Raw genomic sequence first — 10876 nt, forward strand, 5'->3', positions numbered from 1 at the left:
AGCTGAACTAAACGGGCTACACTACTCAGGAAGTTGTCTAACATTGGCAACAAATTGACTCCAGTAGCAATACATCTTCCCAGGATCAACTTTAGGTCGAGGTGTCTCAAAGACCCTCCTGCAGTTCAGGAACAACATCGCCTGCGTGCTTGATCAAAGCGTCTTCAACAGCAGTAGCCAGGTCGCAGTCGAGCTGGAAAAGGGCACACAAAGCTGCCACGACGATGTCTGGGAGCTGGCCCTGGAACAGCTCCACATGCTTGTTGATGGCCGCCTCCATGACGGGCTTGCCATCATCAACGATCCCCATCCAGCGGCAGAGAAGCTGCTCATCCAGTTGAGCGATGGGAATGAAGCGCTTCTTCTATCTGAGCCGGGGCTGCATCTTCCCAGATTAAAGCTAGTGATACCGACGAGTGTCTTGCGTCGGTTCTTCAGAGTTCTGGGCACTAGTGGTACTTGGTCAGCAAGGATGGCTGGCTGTAGCGGGACAAAGAGCAGCGTCTGGTTGGTGGGGACTTGAGTAGGGGCCAGGGCAATGATCCCAACCTGGAAGACTGGAGTGGTCGGTGAGGCCTGAACTGGGGTGGCCGACACCGAGTCTGGGCAAACCTGGACCCTACGCAGCCAGTCACCACTGGAAGGAGAGGTCATGATCTCACAGGAGGCAGTACGCGGCGAAGGTGGAGGAGAGCGGCCACGACAATCTTCATCAGCAGGCTCCATGCGTGCTAGAACCTGTACCAGGCCACATGACAGGAGATGGAGCGGCCTCAAAGTTGCATACCTGCCGCGGAGGAGTAGGGCAAAGCCCCTCGCAAGGGCAGACTGGCGGTGCGGCTCCATCACGGCAGGAATAGAGGCTCCTAGCGTGCGCTCCAGCTTGGCGTAGAGCACGACATCGGGGCAGGCAAGACATCGCGTGCCTGCTCGCAAGCAGCACAAGACGGCATGGATGTCGATGGGTTGAGGCAGGCGCTTAGACTTGTCCCGTGAAGAATGGCAAGCAAGTTGTCACCCCCGTGAAGAAGCCCAAAGCTAAACCTAAGCCTGAAACTAAGTGCTTTTACTGCAAAGGAAATGGTCACTGGAAGCGGAACTACCCCAAATACTTGGTGGATAAGAAGGATGGCAAAGTGAACAAAGGTATATTTGATATACAGATTATTGATGTGTACTTTACTAGTGTTCATAGTAACCCCTGGGTATTTGATACTTGTTTGATTGCTAAGATTAGTAGCTCGAAACGGGAGTTACAGAGACTAGTTAAGGGTAAAGTGACGATGTGTGTTGGAAGTAGTTCCAAGATTGATATGATCATCATCGCACCCCCCCTATACTTTCGGGATTAGTGTTGAACCTAAATAAATGTTATTTGGTGTTTGCATTGAACATGAATATGATTAGATCATGTTTATTGCAATACAGTTATTCATTTAAGACAGAGGATAATTGTTATTCTGTTTACATGAATAAAACCTTCTATGGTCATACACCCAATGTTGATGGTTTATTGAATCTCGATCGTAATGATACACATAATATTGATCCCAAAAGATGCAAAGTTGATAATGATAGTGCAACTTATTTGTGGCACTGCCGTTTGGGTCATATCGGTGTAAAGCGCATGAAAAAACTCCATAAAGATGGACTTTTGGAATCACTTGATTATGAATCATTTGATACTTGCGAACAGTGCCTTATGGGCAAGATGACTAAAACTCCATTCTCTAGAACAATGGAACGAGATAGTGACTTATTGAAAATAATACATACCGATGTATGAGATTCAATGAGTGTTGATGCTCGTGGCGGGTATCGTTATTTTCTGACCTTCACAGATGATTTAAGTAGATATGGGTATATCTACTTAATGAAACACAAGTCTGAAACATTTGAAAAGTTCAAGAATTTCAGAGTGAAGTGGAGAATCATCATAACAAGAAAATAAAAGTTTCTACGATCTGATCGTAGATGAGAATATTTACGAGTTTGGCCTTCATTTAAAACAATGTGGAATAGTTTCACAGCTCACGCCACCTGGAACACCACACCGTAATGGTGTGTCCAAACGTCGTAACTGCACTTTATTGGATATGGTGCAATCTATGATGTCTCTTACCGATTTACCACTATCGTTTTGTGGTTATGCATTAGAGATAGCTGCATTCACGTTAAATAGGGCACCATATAAATCCGTTGAGACGATGCCTTATGAACTATGGTTTGGCAAGAAACCAAAGTTGTCGTTTCTCAAAGTTTGGAGCTGCAATGCTTATGTGAAAAGCTTCAACCTGATAAGCTCGAGCCCAAATCAGAGAAGTGCGTCTTCATAGGATACCCAAAGGAAACTGTTGGGTACACCTTCTATCACAGATCCGAAGGCAAGATATTTGTTGCTAAAAATGGATCCTTTCTAGAGAAGGAGTTTCTCTCGAAAGAAGTGACTGGGAGGAAAGTAGAACTTGATGAGGTAATTGTACCTTCTCCCGAATTGGAAAGTAGTTCATCACAGAAATCAGTTCCAGTGATTCCTACACCAATTAGTGAGGAAGCTAATGATGATGATCATGAAACTTCAGATCAAGTTACTACCAAACCTCGTAGGTCAATCAGTGTATGGTCCGCACCAGAGTGGTACAATAATCCTATTCTAGAAGTCATGGTACTAGACCATGATGAACCTACGAACTATGAGTAAGTGATGATGAGCCCAGATTCCGTGAAATGGCTTGAGGCCATGAAATCTGAGGTGGGATCCACGTATGAGTACAAAGTGTGGACTTTGGTGGACTTTCCTGATGATCGGTAAGCTATAGAAAATAAATGGATCTTCAAGAGGAAGACGGACGCTAATGGTAGTGTTACTATCTGCAAAGCTCGACTAGTCGCAAAAGGGTTTTCGACAAGTTCAAGATGTTGCCTACAATGAGATTTTTTCAACCGTAGCGATGCTTAAGTCCGTCCGAATCATGTTAGCAATTGCCATATTTTATGAAATCTGGCAAATGGATGTCAAAACTGCATTCTTAAATGGATATCTCTGAGGAGAGTTGTATGTGATGCAACTAGAAGGTTTTGTCAATCCTAAAGGTGCTAATAAAGTGTGCGAGCTCCAGCGATCCATCAGTGGACTGGTACAAGCATCTTGGAGTTGGAATATACGCTTTGATGAGTTGATCAAAGCATATAGTTTTATATAGACTTACGGTGAAGCCTGTATTTACAAGAAAGTGAGTGGGAGCACTACAACCTTTCTGATAAGTATATGTGAATGACATATTGTTGATCAGAAATGATGTAGAATTTTCAAGAAAGCATAAAGGAGAATTTGAAAGGAGTTTTTCAAAGAATTACCTCGGTGAAGCTGCTTACTTATTGGGCATCAAGATCTATAGAGATAGATCAAGACGCTTGATAAGATTTTTCAATGAGTATATACCTTGACAAGTTTTCGAATGAATTCAAAATGGATCAGTCAAAGAAGAAGTTCTTGTCTGTATTACAAGGTGTAAAGTTGAGTAAGTCTCAAAACCCGACCACGACAGAAGATAGAAAGAGAATGAAAGTCATTCCCTATGCCTCAGTCATAGGTTCTATGAATTATGCTATGATGTGTACCAAACCTATTGTGTACCTTGCCATGAGTTTGGCAAAGAGGAACAATAGTGATCTAGGAGTAGATCATTAGACAACGGTCAAAATTATTCTTAGTGAGGACTAAGGAAATGTTTCTCGGTTATGGAGGTGATAAAGAGTTCATCGTAAAGAGTTATGTCAATGTAAGCTTTACATCAATCCAGATGACTCTGAGTCTTAATCTGGATACATATTGAAAGCGGGAGCAATTAGCTAGAGTAGCTTGTAGACATAGAAAATTTGCAAAATACATACGACTCTGAATTTAAGAGAACCGTTGACTAAACTTCTCTCACAAGAAAAACTTGATCACACCTTAGTACTCTTTGGGTGTTAATCACATAGCGATGTGAACTTGATTATTGACTCTAGTAAACGCTTTGGTTATTTGTCACATGGCGATGTGAACTATGAGTGTTAATCACATATAGATGTAAACTATTGCTATTAAATCACATGGCGATGTGAACTAGATTATTGACTCTAGTGCAAGTGTGAGACTGAAGGGAATATGCCCTAGAGGCAATAATAAAGTTATCATTTATTTCCTTATATCATGATAAATGTTTATTATTCATGCTAGAATTGTATTATCCAGAAACTTAGTACATGTGTGAATACATAGACAAAACATAGTGTCCCTAGTATGCCTCTACTTGACTAGCTCGTTAATCAAAGATGGTTATGTTTCCCGACCATAGACATGTGTTGTCATTTGATGAATGAGATCACATCATTAGGAGAATGATGTGATGGACAAGACCATCCGTTAGCTCAGCATTATGATCATTACAGTTTGATGCTACTACTTTCTTCATGACTTATACAAGTTCCTCAAACTATGAGATTATACAACTCCCGAATACCGGAGGAACACTTTGTGTGCTACCAAACGTCACAACATAAATGAGTGATTATAAAGGTGCTCTACAGGTGTCTCTGAAGGTGTTTGTTGGGTTAGCATAGATCGAGATTAGGAATTGTCACTCCGTGTTTTGGAGAGGTATCTCTGGGCCCTCTCGGTAACACTCATCAATATAAGCCTTGCAAGCATTGTGACTACTGAGTTAGTTGCGGGATGAAGTATTAAGGAACGAGTAAAGAGACTTTCCTGTAACGAGATTGAACTAGGTATGATGATACCGACGATTGAATCTCGGGCAAGTAACATACCGATGACAAAGGGAACAACGTATGTTGTTATGCGGTTTGACTGGTAAAGATCTTCGTAGAATATGTAGGAGCCAGCATGAGCATCCAGGTTCCGCTATTGTTTATTGACCTGTGATGTGTCTCGGTCATGTCTACATAGTTCTCGAACCCGTAGGGTCCGCACGCTTAACGTTCGATGAAGATTTGTATTATGAGTTATGTGATTTGATGACCGAAGTTTGTTCGGAGTCCCGGATGAGATCACGGATGTGACGAGGAGTCTCAAAATGGTTGAGACGTAAATATCTATATATTGGAAGGCTATATTCGGACGTCAGAAAGGTTCTGAGTGATTCGGATATTTTTCGGAGTACCGGAGAGTTACGGGAATTCGCCAGGGGAAGTAATGGGCCTTAATGGGCCATACAGGAAAGGAGAGAAGGGCCTCAAGGGGTGGCTGCATGCCCCCCATGGGCTGGTCCGAATTGGACTAGGAGGGGGCGGCGCCCCCCTCCTTCCTTCTCCCCTCTTCCTCCTTCCCTGCTTCTCCTACTAGGAATAGGAAAGAGGAGGGGAATCCTACTTGGACTGGGGAGTCCTAGTAGGATTCCACACACCTGGCGCACCCCCCTTGGGCCGGCCATCTCTTCCCTCCCCTCCTTTATATACGTGGCCAGGAGGCACCCCATAGACACACTAGTTGATCTTTTAGCCGTGTGCGGTGCCCCACTCCACAGTTTTCCACCTCGGTCATATCGTCGTAGTGCTTAGGCGACTCCCTACACCGGTAACTTCATCATCACCGTCACCATGCCGTAGTGCTGACAAAACTCTCCCTCGACCTCAGTTGGATCTAGAGTTCGAGGGACGTCACCGAGCTGAACATGTGCAGATCGCGGAGGTGCCGTGCGTTCGGTACTTGGACCGGTTGGATCACGAAGACGTTTGACTACATCAACCGCGTTATTGAAACACTTCGACTTTCGGTCTACAAGGGTACGTGGACACACTCTCCCCTCTCATTGCTATGCATGTAACACCCATGATGCGGCTATATCTCCCACATGTCGAAGCACGACTTAGAGGCATAACCACATGGTGGTTTTGTCGCAAGAAGGGTCATCTTCACACAATCCCATGTAATGAACAAGAATGGGATAAAGAGTTGGCTTACAATCGCCACTTCACACAATGAACATATAATTCATACATCATTCAGAGTACACACATAGTCCGACTACGGACGAAGCCAAAAGAAAAGAAGATAACCCAACTGCTAGATCCCCGATCGTCCCAACTGTGCTCCACTACTGATCAACATGAAATGAAACATAGCAACAACTAAGATCTTCGTTGAGCTCCCATCTGAGCTCGGTTGCATCACCTTCATTGGTATCATCGGCACCTACAACTATTGTGATAGTATCTGGTGAGTCACGAGGACTCAGCAATCTCAAAACCCGCGAGATCAAGACTATTTAAGCTTATGGGTAGGAAGTGGTAATGAGGTGGAGTTGTAGCAAGCACTAAGCAAATATGGTGGCTAACATACGCAAATAAGAGCGAGAAGAGAAGCAAACGGAACGGTCGTGATGCTAGCAATGATCAAGAAGTGATCCTGAACTCCTACTTACGTCAAACATAACCCAAAACCGTGTTCACTTCCCGGACTCCGCCGAGAAGAGACCATCACGGCTACACACACGGTTGATGCGTTTTAATTCGAATCAGGTGTCAAGTTCTCTACAATCGGACATTAACAAATTCCCATCTGCCACATAATCGCGGGCACGGCTCTCGAAAGTTTATACCCTGCAGGGGTGTCCCAACTTAGCCCATCACAAGCTCTCATGGTCAACGAAGGATATTCCTTCTCCCAGGAAGACCCGATCAGACTCGAAATCCCGGTTTACAAGACATTTCGACAATGGTAAAACAAGACCAGCAAAGCCGCCCGAATGTGCCGACAAATCCTGATAGGAGCTGCACATATCTCGTTCTCAGGGCACACCGGATTGTCCAAACTTCCGGTAGGCCAGCCCAGAGTTGCCCCTGGTGGCCACCGGCGGCTGACAAGTTGGACCAACACTCACGACGAGCACTGGCCCGGGGGGTAAAATAAAGATGACCCTTGAGTCTGCAGAACCCAAGGGAAAAAGGCTTAGGTGGCAAATGTTAAAACCAAGGTTGGGCCTTGCTGGAGGAGTTTTATTCAAAGCGAACTGTCAAGGGGGTCCCATAAATCACCCAACCGTGTAAGGAACACAAAATCAAGGAACATAACACTGGTATGACGGAAACTAGGGCGGCAAGAGTGGAACAAAACACCAGGCATAAGGCCGAGTCTTCCATCCTTTACCAAGTATATAGATGCATTAATTAAATAAGAGATATTATGATATCCCAACATAATCTTGTCCATCATGGAGCAATCTTCAACTTCACCTGCAACTAACAACGCTATAAGAGGGGCTGAGCAAAAGCGGGTAACATAGCCAAACAACGGTTTGCTAGGAAGGGTGAAAAGGTTAGAGGCTGACATGGCAATATGGGAGGCATGGTGAACAAGTGATAGGTAACACAGCATAGCGATAGAACGAAGCAACTAGCAAGCAAAGATAGAAGTGATATCGAGGGTAATGGTCATCTTGCCTGAAATCCCGCTAGGAAGAAGAACGAGTCCATGAAGAAGACAAACGGACGTAGTCGAACGAATCCTCACAACTCCGGAACGAAACCGAAGCTTACGAGAGAAGCAAACCGGAAAGAAACAAACAATATGGTAAACACACAAGCATAAACATGTCATGATGCACAAACAAGTATGATGCATGTCCGGTTTAATGAGGCATGGCATGGCAAAGTGCACAAACAATACTACAAGTTAAGTGGAGCTCAATATGCAACGAGTTGCATATTGACGAAACACCACATCAATTATTTAGTTTCTCTCTCGGTTATGTACACAACAATATTAAATGTGTTTAAACATGGCAAGAGGTGAAGCATGAGCAAACCACCTATTTAGGCAAGTTTAAATGAGGCCGGAAACAATAGACAACAATTCTGGAAAATCCTCATATGTTATTTAGCAATTTAACGCAAACAACAATTTTAAGCATTTAAATGTTGTTATCATGATGCGGATGACATATGCAAGGTTTATGCAATTTTTATGAAAATGCTGACATCTATTATGATAGGGAGCATTTGGTCGCCACGGCGGAACAAAAGGGGTGCCATGGCAACGATAACGAAAATGGTGCCACGGCAACATTTCGATGATCCGACAACTCGTCGAGATGTCGGTGCAAAAGAAAGTGGGCGTGAGCGAGTCATGCAAGATGGTGGGGTGCTCCCGGATTCCGGGTTCCCACGGGACGGCGGCATGGCAAACGAGGAACGTGCAAAGACAAACGGGCACGGTGCAAACACGAGCATCTCATACAACACACATTCATACACGGGCGGTCGTCTCATCGTTATACCTTTGAAGCGTGCGTTTTCGAAGCGGTTCGAGTACGGAGCGGTGTAGAGGAAGTAGGCGTTCACGGGACATCGTGGAAGTAGTGGTACACGGCCGTTGTTGGACTTGATGGATCCGAGGGCTCCGGGCGTCATGGTACTTGGCGAAAACCACGAAGAGGGTACTTGTACTCGCATCGTCGTGTGTAGTCGTACTCGGTGTCCTCGGGGCATCAGTCGTAGTTGTGGTACTTGGGGTGCATCAACTGGTGGCCAACAGGGTACAGGAGGCAGAGAGGACTCTTGCGATCTTCCGGTCAACATGAACAGGAGGCCGACCCGTGGACCTGGCATTTGACTGAATCGAGTCCACGAGGACAAGCGGGCGAGCTGCTGCTACTGTTCGAGGCGAAGCAGGGGCGCGGTTCAGGCAAAACAGAGGCAGCAGCGGCGAGGCTTGGGACTGGCGACGAAGATCTGGGCGAGGACGGGGTTCTCTGGCAAGGTGGCGATGGACTTGGGTTGCAGGAGCGTCGAGGCTTGAGCGATGAGTTGCTGCTGCTCGATGCAGCCAGGGGACGCAGAGGACACCGGGAAGACAGGGAGGAGAGCCCGGGTGCAGAGGTCGTTGGAGCTTGGCGTGGATCCAGACGGCGAGGCCAACTCGGGTTGGGGAGGCGAGGTAGCAGGCCGGTGGCGGGGCTTGGCGCAGGGGAGGTCGAGGTCGCCGACAGTAGAGGCTGTGACGTGGCCGGGCTTCGGCCGGGGACAGCTCTGGCGACCGAGACGGTCGATGGAGGAGGCGGACGACGGGCACGATAGGAGAAGGCGGGTGCCGTGATGGTGTGGCTCCTGTGGTTGAGGCCGAACGGAGGGAGGAGGATGCGTGGGCACTGACGAGGGCAGCAGAGCACGAGCAAGAGGAAGGGGCGCGAGGGAGGAGATCGAGGGGAGCGGCCACGGTAGCGAGGGTAGGTGACGACGCTGAGGGGAAACGAGGGGGAGAGATTGGATCGGGGGATCAGGCTAGGGTTAACAGAGCAACGGTTGGGCCTTGAGAGGCAAATGGGCCGATGCGGTGGGGTTGGGCTGCTGGGCTTCTTCCTTCTCTTCTTTAACTCTTTAGCAGAAAAGAAATTAGAGGGAAGAAAAAGAAAGAGAGGGTTAGGGAAAGAATATGCGCATAGGGTTAATTTTTCCGGACTCATAAAAATGAGCTCTTACCAAGAAAAATGGAGTGGGCAAGATTGCAAGGTTTACATTTGAATTTCATTCAAATGGTTTGAACAAGGAGTAGGAATCCGAAGTTTCTGAAAATGTTGAACATTTAGGAAGAGCCTCGATAAAACGATAAAAGAATAAGAGGACAAGTCGGAGACCAAGAATTGAGATAACAAAGGCATTGAGATTTATTTGCAAGTGTGTTGCGGTTAATTCCAAACTAATGGAATATTTATTATAAAGCCCTAAATATCGAGAGGATATGTTATAAAGAGAAATCACCATGTGAATCCCTTGATTTAAATGGACCAAAGATCCATACGATTTTATTTAGATGAGTTTAAAAGGGGGTGCAAGATGACATGATGCAATGCACATGATGCAGAGATGAATGCATGAACAAAACAAAATCACACGATGAAACTCGGAAAACATGGAAGGCATCTGGAGCGCCGGTCTCGGGGCGTTACAATGCAACACCTAGATAAATCTTCCGTGATCGTAGGAATTTTTTGAAATTACTATGTTCCCCAACAGTGGCATCCGAGCCAGGTCTATGCGTAGATGTTATATGCAAGAGTAGAACACAAAGAGTTGTGGGCGATAATAGTCATACGGCTTACCACCAAAGTCTTACTTTAATTCGATGGTATTGTTGGATGAAGTGGCCCGGACCGACGTTACATGACCGCGTTCATGAGACTGGTTCTACCGACGTGCTTTGCACAAAGGTGGCTGGCGGGTGTCTGTTTCTCCAACTTCAGTTGAATCAAGTTTGACTACGTCCGGTCCTTGTTGAAGGTTAAAACAGCACACTTGACAAAAAATCGTTGTGGTTTTGATGCGTAGGTAAGAACGATTCTTTATAGAAGCACGTAGCAGCCACGTAAAACTTGCAACAACAAAGTAGAGGATGTCTAACTTGTTTTTGCAGGGCTTGCTGTGATGTGATATGGTCAAGGCATAATGTGATATAAATTGTTGTATGAGGTGATCATATTTTGTAACAAAGTTATCGGCAACTGGCAGGAGCCATACGGTTGTCGCTTTATTGTATGCAATGCAATCGCCATGTAATTGTTTTACTTTATCACTAAGCGGTAGCGATAGTCGTAGTAACAATAGTTGGCGAGACGACAACGATGCTATGATGGAGATCAAGGTGTCGCGCTGGTTGAAAGGATCGAGATGGACCTAGAGGGGGGGGGGGTGAATAGGTACACTTACAAATTTTAATTATTACTTAGCAATTTTAGGCAATAATGCGGAATATTAAGGTGAGCCTAACAATTGCAAGTGAGTACTAAGTACTAAGCAAGTAACACGAGCACCTAAATAAGCAAGCACAATATGATGTAAGTAAGTGCTAAGAGACAAGTAACCACAAGTAGAAAGTTAG

The sequence above is a fragment of the Triticum aestivum genome, chromosome 2B, assembly GCF_018294505.1.
Source record: "Triticum aestivum cultivar Chinese Spring chromosome 2B, IWGSC CS RefSeq v2.1, whole genome shotgun sequence".
In the NCBI taxonomy this organism is placed as follows: domain Eukaryota; kingdom Viridiplantae; phylum Streptophyta; class Magnoliopsida; order Poales; family Poaceae; genus Triticum; species Triticum aestivum.